The following is a 9,665-nucleotide window of genomic DNA, read 5'->3' as shown; positions in this document are numbered from 1 at the left end:
CCCACGCTGACAAAGCAATGGCCTCTAAGGTCCACAGTCAGTATTTCAAAGAGGCAGCAGCATCAGACTCTGCTGGAAGGCTTGTGAGAAAACATGGACTGCTGGAACCCCCTCACAGAGCTCTTGGCTACGCAAGGCTGGGTCAGGGCCCGGGAATTTGCATCTCTAATAAGCCTCCACTTGACACTGAAGCTAGGCCGGGACCCAACCCTTACCCAATCTGGCCCCACAGCCTCTCAGACAGTATTGACTGCTGCTTTTCTCTTACTCAGTCTGTTCCAGCCCAACTGGCCTCCTTGTCCCTGAAATAGGCAGGGAGCCCCCTCATTCAAGGATTTTCATTCCTGCTGTTTCATCCACTGGGATGCCCCACCCCATCTCTCTCAAGTCCTTCTTAGATGCCACCTTATCAGTGAGGCTTTCCTGACCACCTTATTGAAAAGTGCTACTCTGCTCCCCCTCAGGATCCCTCTTCCCTGCTTAATTTTTCCATAGTTCTGAACATCCAGCATCTATATGCACATACGTGTATGTGTATTTTCTGCCTCCCCAACGGATACGTTAAAGTGTAACGAGCAAAAGGATTTTGTTTGGTTCCCTGGTGTGTCCGCAGTGTCTAGAACCATGGCTCACACAGCAGGTCTCAATAAATATAATCAGAAAGACTGAAGAAAACCCAGGAAGAAAGCGAGACAAGAGTGCCTGCAGTTCTGTTGATGGACACGAGAGGCCGCTGTTGGGTCGCAGGAGGGACAGGAAGGCCAGCAGCTGCCCCTCCTCCCACAGCCCGCCCTTCTAATAACAGAGTCCTGAGTGGGAGACAGCAGACAGGCACCTGGGTGGCCAAGCAGGCCCAGCTGAGACATGGAAACATTATTATCTCCTAAACCCGCGTGCCCAACACCAAGGCAGGCCGCTCCTGGAGATCAGCTGCAACCCGTTCCCCCAGTTTGGAAGGGAAAACATCAGGGTGTGTGCATTTCCACAAGCCCCCAGTGGGGGTTGATAGTCACCAGCTCCTGGGGAAGGGCTGAGGGAGGGACTTTAGTCTGGTCTGGGTAGACACAGACCAGGGTGGGAATTAGATCGAGTGGGGTAGTCACTCCAAGTTCAAGCCCAGACACCAAATTTCCAAGAATTCCAGAGGGGTTAAGTGAGGAGCCTAGCTTGAATACATCCCTTTCTTTCTAAATCTGGGATGTTCCAGGGCCCCCTCTTTCCTCATTCCTCATTAATGTAGCCATCTATCTTTCCACGTGCACCTACAGACACCTGAAGGCTCCAAGAGAATCCATTTTCATTCTCTACGACTCAGTAGATTAAAGCTCTGGGTTTGGGAATTAAAAACAAACCAATCCAAAAAAAAGGCCTCTTGTCCCACCTCTAGCTGTGTGACTCATCTTACCTGCCAAGAGTGGTCAGCATGTCTGTGTTCCCTACCTTGAGGGTGGATTGTGCTGATGAAATCCTGTGAAAGCTCCTTGTAAACCATCCGCATGTCAAGTCGGGTTTTCTGACGCTGGTGGGACTGACTTCTTAGCTTTCACAAATGGCACTTGAGAACAGCCAGGATTTATCAGAAGACCCACCCATCTGTAGAATTCAAGGAAGCCACAGTTTGATTTGTGTACCGTTTAAGAATAACATGAATCAGGGGCACCTGGGTGCCTCAGTCGATTAAGCATCCGACTCTTGGTTTCAGCTCAGGTCATGATCTCAGGTCTTTGTGGGTTTGAGCCCCACATCAGGCTCTGTGCTGGCAGCATGGAGCCTGCTTGGGATTGATTCTCTCTCTCTCTCTCTCTCTCTCTCTCTCTCTCTGTGCCCCTCCTCCACTCACACTGTCTCTGTCTCTCTCAAAATAAATAAAATAAATAAATTTTTAAAAAAGAATAACATGAAATAAAATAATGGCTAAAATTATGGAGCCTTTGCTATGGGCCTATAAATTCATTTCATACTTACTTTCATTTCATCCTTATAACACATCTCTGAGATGAGGGCTATTCTAATCCCTACAGTCTAGGTAAAAAAGCTAAGGCTCAGAGAAGTTAAGTAACTTGTCCCAAGTAACAGGCTAATAAATGAAATTTGGACCCAGGCAGTCTGCCCTCTTCCCCCTCCTCCTGCACTAAAGCCTGTTGAGTAAGCTAGAGGGATAGTGAAATCTGGCTCCTTCCTAAAATGGTAGCATTAGGTAGGGGCCCAACCTTGGGCCTTAGGGTCAGACAGACCTGGTGTGTTCCCAGCTTTGCTGCCCCTGAGCTGTATAAACTTGGGCAAATGATTTATCTTCTCTCAGCTGTTGTTTCTTCCTGTGTAAAATGAAGATAATATTTCCCTTGCAGGGTTCTTGTAAGGACTAAATGAGATAATACATAATATACCAAGCCAGCTCCTGTCAGAGTAGATGTCCATTTAATATTAACAGTCCACCCTGATTACTCATTAAAGATGGGGGAAAAAAAACCCAAAGCACTGAGAAGCTAAATCTTATTTGACATTGTCCAACGTGTTCTCTTAGACTTTGTGGTCAGTCCTTGGGCCATGTCCAGATAAGATTTATCTTTGCTGTAGTTGGTAGTCTTGACGACTTTTCTTGACTACTTTTCTCAGCTCTCTCTTAGGCAATTTCTGATGCCCCCAGGGTGGGACCCTAGGAGTGGATTCCAGCAGAAACCTTTGCCCAGTCACCCTCCGTTCTTACTGGACCTCCCTCCCTGTCCCCTCTCCAGAAATCAAAGAGAAGAAATGGGACTAGGAGAGGTTTAAAGCACCCTTGGTCACCAAGAGAATTAAAGTGAGGAGAAGGGACAGTGTGGAGGGAGACCACTGGCTTGAGTCACAACTGCACTCCAATCAAATGCCTCTTAGCTCTAAGGCACCTACTTAGGCAAGCTTAGTGACAAAGTCTAGAACCCCATCTGGTATTAGAGTTGCACAGGCCCTTGGAGATTATTTCATTTTCAGCCAAGCTTCATGCTTGGTAGATGAGGCGTCACAGGATGATTAACTTGCCTGGAGTCTCACGTTAGTAGAGCCGCCCCAGCACCCCAGCCTCTTTGCCTTGTACCTCATTGACTCCCATGACCTCACCATTCTCTCCAGCATGGTCAAGACAGCAGAGGTGGACTTAACCCTCCCGTTGCAGTCTCCTCCTCAGCACTTAAGCCCCAGAGCCTGTTTTGCTGCTTCCTGGCTGCGAGGAGCCTCACACTAAAGTAAACTCCTCAGGTAAAAACCCATGTCCTGAAGCTTCCCCTCTATCCATTTCTCTACCACAACTTACCTTTCCTACATCCCAGCCACCTATAAAATTTTAAAGGAAAATCTGATGTGTAATAAATTCCACCATGTTTATGACTGATAATGAACTCAAATGGTTCTATGGATATTTTTAAACTGATCTGCGGAAGAATGAAACTTCTACCTAAAGGGATAAGGCCCTTATGGTTCAATTAAGGAAATTCTGATGCAGACAGTTCCCCCCCACCCCCCCCAGCATGTCTCCAGCTGTCCAGAGGAGACAGCCACCAGCCTTACCCCCATGTGATAATCACCTTGAGTTAGAGGCCCGTGTGGTTTCAAGCAATAGCCTGATAATGATCTGGTCTCTTTTCTGGATCTAAGAAATTCCGTGGTCTTCTTATTGTACCAAATTTAAAGTCATTAATCTCCATTTCCTTGGAGCAGTCTTTTAACCCACCAATCCTTTTCACCAGGTGCCTGCAGTCAGAGTCGGAATGAAAGTGGGGAGTTGGTCCCAGCTGTTCAGTGACGTAGCAACTCCAGAAGCAATTAAAACCACCCCTTCCTGAAAATCTTAAGTACCCAATCCCAAAATGCCTCACTTCCACAGGACTTTACCTCTTTCCTAAAATGCTTCCTGAGATCAATAGAAGTATTAATTGTTAATAGGAATGGTGGTGCTGCCGGCTGTAGTAGATTCTTCTTTGTGTCATGATGATTCATTTACGGTGGTCCTGAGGCATGGGGAGAACCAAGAGGCCAAGAGCTGGGATGACCACACATCCCTGTTTCTGCCTCTGTCCTGGCATAATTATTAACGCTCACTTTCAAAAGTGTTCTGGCCTGGGCAATAAACTCTTAAAGAACATGGGTTTGGGAGTGAGTTTGACCTAGATTCAAACCACAGCATGTTTCTTAGTAGCTGAGCGACTTTGGACAAGTTACTTAAAGTCCATGAGCGTCAGTTTCCAAATGTGCTGAAAGAGGATACTATTAGCCCCTGGTTCATAGGGTCGTTTGGAAGGACTGGTCTTGCATAGTGCCAAGAACATAGTGAGTGCAACATGCGTTAGCTCTGTTTCTAGAATTCTAAAACGTCCATGTGCGTCCTCCTCATTTGTGGACTCACCTCAGAGAGGATATAGACTCCTCTAAGGAATATTTTGCACTGAAAAAAACTTGTAACCAGAGACACCAGCAGTCAAATCCCAGCGGGGCTACTTCTCGCTCTGCGACCCTGGGCAATTCAAATGAGCTTTTGGAGCCTCACCTAACTCATCAGTGCCACCGGGCTGAAATTCTCAGCGTTGTTGTGAGGAGAAAATGAGATAAAGTGTTGGAAAGGACGGTGCCCTGTGTATGAACTCAAGAAATGCTGTTTCTTATTATTACACTGGGGGCAAGTGAGGCACAAGGAGGTGGGAAAACCTCCCCAGGTACACAGTTACGGGTCACCAGTGAAAGACAGAGCAGATCAGCCCAGCGGGCTTTCCACCTTCTCTTAAGGTCTCTGAGCACAACACCCTCCTTTCTCCTGGGGTGTCTGGTGACCCAAGCCATAGCATCATTTCCAACTCAATATCAATCCTTCTCAAGCCCTCCCCACCTTTATCATGGAGACTAGAAAAGTGTCCAGAAAACCCTGGCCCTGGGGTTTCTGGATTAGAGTCAAATTTCAGGCTTGTGGAATTGATGTCAACTGATTGGCTGCAGGAAAGTGGGCAGATGACTCCACCCAGCTGAGTGCAACGTCCTCGCGTGCAGGAAGAAAATGACCACCTTGCAGGGTGAGTGACAAACCCAAGTCATCCTGACTCCCAAGGCCATGCTTTTAACGCCAACCACCTCAGGTTCAGGAGCTGATCAGGCCCATGGCCTTTTGGGGGATGGTTAAGATGGTGGCAGGTAGTAAGAATAGAAACTAAATTTGAGGTGTCTGAGAGTGACTTCCAAAGTTTGGGATTTGGGCAAAGGTATGAGATACGATGCTACCTCACGTGGGTGCAGGTTTTATTCAAAATAGCCCACAAAGCATTTGGCTTTTTGTTTTCCATACCCATCAGCCTCTATCCCACACTATAGCCTGCAGGCCAAATCCAGCCCGTGGCCTATTTTGTAAACAGAGTTTTATTGGAACATAGCCTCACACATTTGTTGATGTACTGCTTGTGGCCGCTTGCTGGATACTAGGGCAGAGTTGAGTAGTCGCAGCTGAGACCACATAGACCACAAAGGCTAAAATATTTTCTATGTGACCCTTCAAAGAAAGTTTGCAATCCTGCCATAGAGTAAATACCATTTCCATTTTAATAACGGTAATTACACTAATACCTGAGGCTATTGTGTGCTTGCTCTGTGCCAAGTACCGCTCTGAGGACCTTGTACATACTATCTAATTTAATACTTGCAACAATCCCATGGTCCACACACACTACTATTCCCATTTTATGAGTGAGGAAACTGAGGCAGAAGGCGGTTAAGTAACTTGCTCAAGGCTGTGTAGCTGGTAAATGGCACAGTGGGGATTTGAACCCTTAGAAACTTTCACACCTACTTTCTTTCCTGATCAATTTAGCCACTCACACTCATGATATGAGAGACAATGTGACTTGGTCTGCAAACACACTTAAAAACATCCTCTTCCCTGGTAAGAAAGCTATTCCCTTTTAAGCTCTCATTTTAAAATTCTCATTAACATTATGAATCTCCCTTTCAACAGAGAGAGTGGGTGGTCTCTTCACATACCTTGCTAAAATTTAACAATATTGCTTCGTTTCGTGGCACTTGTTTTTACAGTCGCCTTCTATTTGTGGCCAACGATCCTTGCTCTCCCTTCACAGCAGTTTCCTTTCAAAATAAATTTGTTTAGGAATAAAAAATAAAGTCCATTCAGCTATTAAAGAAACCATGTTAATAAAGGTGCAGGTGGCATGCAAATATGACAAAATCATGACAACAGCACAGAAATGAATGACAGTGCAGAGCACTGGCCCAGGACTCAGGCAGCCTGGCCCCAGTTCCAGCCAGCAGCAGCTTGATATGTGGCTGTGGACACATCAGGGCCCCCTCCCCTCCACCCTGGGCCTGGGGTTCCTTATCTACTGAGTGAGGGAGTTGACTTAAATTACCTCTAACATTCTATGGCATTCCAGTTTATTCTTCCCGGCTTGGAATTTACCGTACTTTCACAGAGCCAAGATTAAATTAGACTTAAATTAGATCCATCCTTTCAAACCCTGTAAACACAAAGGACTCGATGGCACTCCTGCGTCTTTCGCTCTTAGAGTGAGCCTATTAATCCCCATCTAGATTCCTGCAGGAAAAGGTGAGGAGACAAATGCATATGGTGCAGGATTCAATTTGTGCTTCTGGCCTCAAAATTAAACAGGTCCAGGTTGGTCCAAGGCATTTACCAAGAGAAAGAGAAGATCCTTGACATTTTCTCGTCTGTAGTTATTCCTCCCCCTGGGCCCAGCAGGCCGGGCCTGATGGGGTTTCTCTCCCTCTGGACAGGCCTGTGTCTGTTTACCCAGAGACACCTGTGGTCATAAGCTCACGAGGGCTGGAAGGAAAAGAGAAGGATTTTTATTAGAAAATACACAATGCAGCACTTCAAGTGGGCTCCAAGCCTAAATGAAAAATAACCTGACCAGGAGTGGCTAGACTGGAAAGACTGTTCTTAACTCTAAGAAGACTTCAGAGTGCCAGGCAGTCAGGATGGGCCTGGTACTTTAACCTATCTGCAGTACACTGTGCTAAAAATCTGCTGTATTTAGTTCTTTAACCCCCACATCAATCCTGAGAGGCAGGGGTTCTTAGCACCAGCATCATTTATCATGAATCGTATTATAATTTAGTGTATGGACGAAGAAATTAAGACTCTGAAAGTCCCCTCCAATTTCAATGCAATCCTAATCAGTAAAGGTATTTGCTTCCTATTTTATATGTAAGGAGCCTGAGGGGCGCCTGGGTGGCTCAGTCCGTTAAGCATCCAACTTCGGCTCAGGTCATGATTTCACAGTTCGTGGGTTTGAGCCCCACGTCGGGCTCTGTACTGACAGCTCAGAGCCTGGAGCCTGCTTCCGATTCTCTGTCTCCCTCTCTCCCTGCCACCCCCACCCCCACCCTGCCTGTGCTCTGTTGCTCTCTCTCTCAAAAATAAATACATGTTAAAAAACATTGTATGTAAGGAACCTGAACTTCTGGGAGATTAATTCACTCAGTTAGTAAGTGACAGAGCCAGGATTTGAACCCAAGTCTAACTCCACAAGTCTTATTCCTGTGCTTCTTCTCATGCAGGCCTCAGGAAAACTCTGCCTTTTTGCCTTCTGGCACTTAGAAGAGGAAAGGGAGAAAGAGAGAAGCAGGCAGGCAGGCAGATTCCAGGGAGATGACAGCAAGAGGAGTCAAGAGGAATTGCCCCCCTCCCACCCCTGTCCATCTTTATAAGGACACAGACCCCACTCAACAACACTGTTGTTTTCCATTCCTCATTGGGTATCCTACATGGTCAATACAATGCACATTTCCCCCCAGCCGTTCATGTAGATTTGAGACCTTCCGCCAGCCCTTCCCAATGACAGCTGATGGAGCTATCTCCAAAAGCCACCTGGGTGCCTCCCACTGGTGCCAGCAGGGAGCAGGTTAAGAGCCACGTTGTCTGTATGCAGTCTGTGCAGCTCAAGGTGTCTGACGGGCCAGAGCCTCCATTTTCAAGGAGCCGCCATCAGTAGCAGTCGTCACTGCCCGCGCTCCACCCAGAGCCCCTCGTATCCCTTTTACCATTTCTGTGATCCTTCAGCCAACTTCCAGTGACTCACCCCCATGACTTACTCCAGAGGCCTTTCCTTGGGCTGCTGGATGTGCTCTGCCCTGGCTCTCAGAGCACCGGAAGTGCCTGAGAGCCAACAACTGACTAGGGCAGGAGCATGAAAACCCGGCTCTCTTGCCTCAAATCAGGGCCAACTCTAAGGTGTAATCTACACTCCAGGGATCCCCACAGATGAGACTGGGATGGAGTCTGAAATCACACTTTTGTTTGGTCCCTTCTCATCCCATCCTGCTACCCTGCCTCTCACCAGATTCTTTTTCAGAGCACTCTCAGTTCTCTTTTCCTTCCAGATTCATGGTACAATCAGACCTCCCTTCCCCCTCAATATTAGGCAGGGTCATATGACTTGATTGGAAGCACGAGCGGTGTATTTAAGAGCTGACATTCTACTTTCCATGCCCTCTTGCCCTATAAGGTGAGACCCGAAGCTTCATGTTGAGATGGTGGTTACTCCATCAGCCCGGGGTACTTGAAAGGTTATGAGAGCAGAGCCCTCTGTCAATCCAAAATGGGCATGCAGGCTATACAGGATGTAACCTGTTGTCCTAAGCCATCGGGATTCAGTGGATGTATTCATTTTCTAGGGCTACTGTACCCAACTATCTATGCAAACCAGTGGCTTTACACCAGAAACGTATGGTCTCACAGCTCTGGAGATTAGAGTCCAAGATCAAGATGTCAGGATGTGAGCAAGGTTTGGTCCCTTCTGAGAGCTGTGAAGGAGAATTTGTTCCATGTTTCTCTGCTACACTCTGGTGACTTACTACCAATCTTCGGCATTCCTCACCTTGTAGAAGCGTCACCCTGGTCTCTGCCCTCATCTTCACCTGGCATCCTTCTGGTGTGCATGTCTGTGTCCAAATTTCCCCCTTTTATTTTTCTTAATTTGAGAGAGAAAGAGAGAGAGAGAGAAGGAAGGGCAGAGGAAGAGAGAGAGAGAATCCAGAGCACGCTCCACGCTCAGCACAGAGCTTGACATGGGGCTCAATCCCACGACCCTGGGATCATGACCTGAGCCGATATCAAGAAATAGAGGATCAACTAACTGAGCCACCCAGGCACCCCTGCCCCTTTCAATATGGACACCAGTCATATTTGATTAGGGCCTACACTAATGACCTCATTTTAACTCATTATATATGTGATGTTCCTACTTTTTTAAAAAAAAAATTTAATGTTTATTTATCTTTGAGAGAGAGACACAGAGACAGAGCACAAGTGGGGGAGGGGCAGAGAGAGAGGGAGACACAGAATTCGAAGCAGGCTCAGGCTCTGAGCTGTTACCACAGAGCCCAACACGGGGCTCAAACTCACAAGCCATAAAATCATGACCTGAGCCTAAGTCAGACGTTTAATGGGCTGAGCCACCCAGGTGCCCCGTAATATTCCTACTTCTAAATAAGGTTACATTTTGAGGTACTGGGATTAGGGCTTCCACATATGAATTTGGAGGGACACAATTGAATCCATCACAATGGCTGTTTATTACAATACCTTCTGAGCCTAAACCGACCAGTACAGGGATTGTCCTTCTCATGCTGCTTTTTAACCCCCTATTTTCACTTTATGAGGTTAAATAATTTGC

Source organism: Panthera leo, chromosome A1 (assembly GCF_018350215.1).
Source record: "Panthera leo isolate Ple1 chromosome A1, P.leo_Ple1_pat1.1, whole genome shotgun sequence".
In the NCBI taxonomy this organism is placed as follows: domain Eukaryota; kingdom Metazoa; phylum Chordata; class Mammalia; order Carnivora; family Felidae; genus Panthera; species Panthera leo.
Note: the sequence above shows the minus strand (reverse complement) of the source record.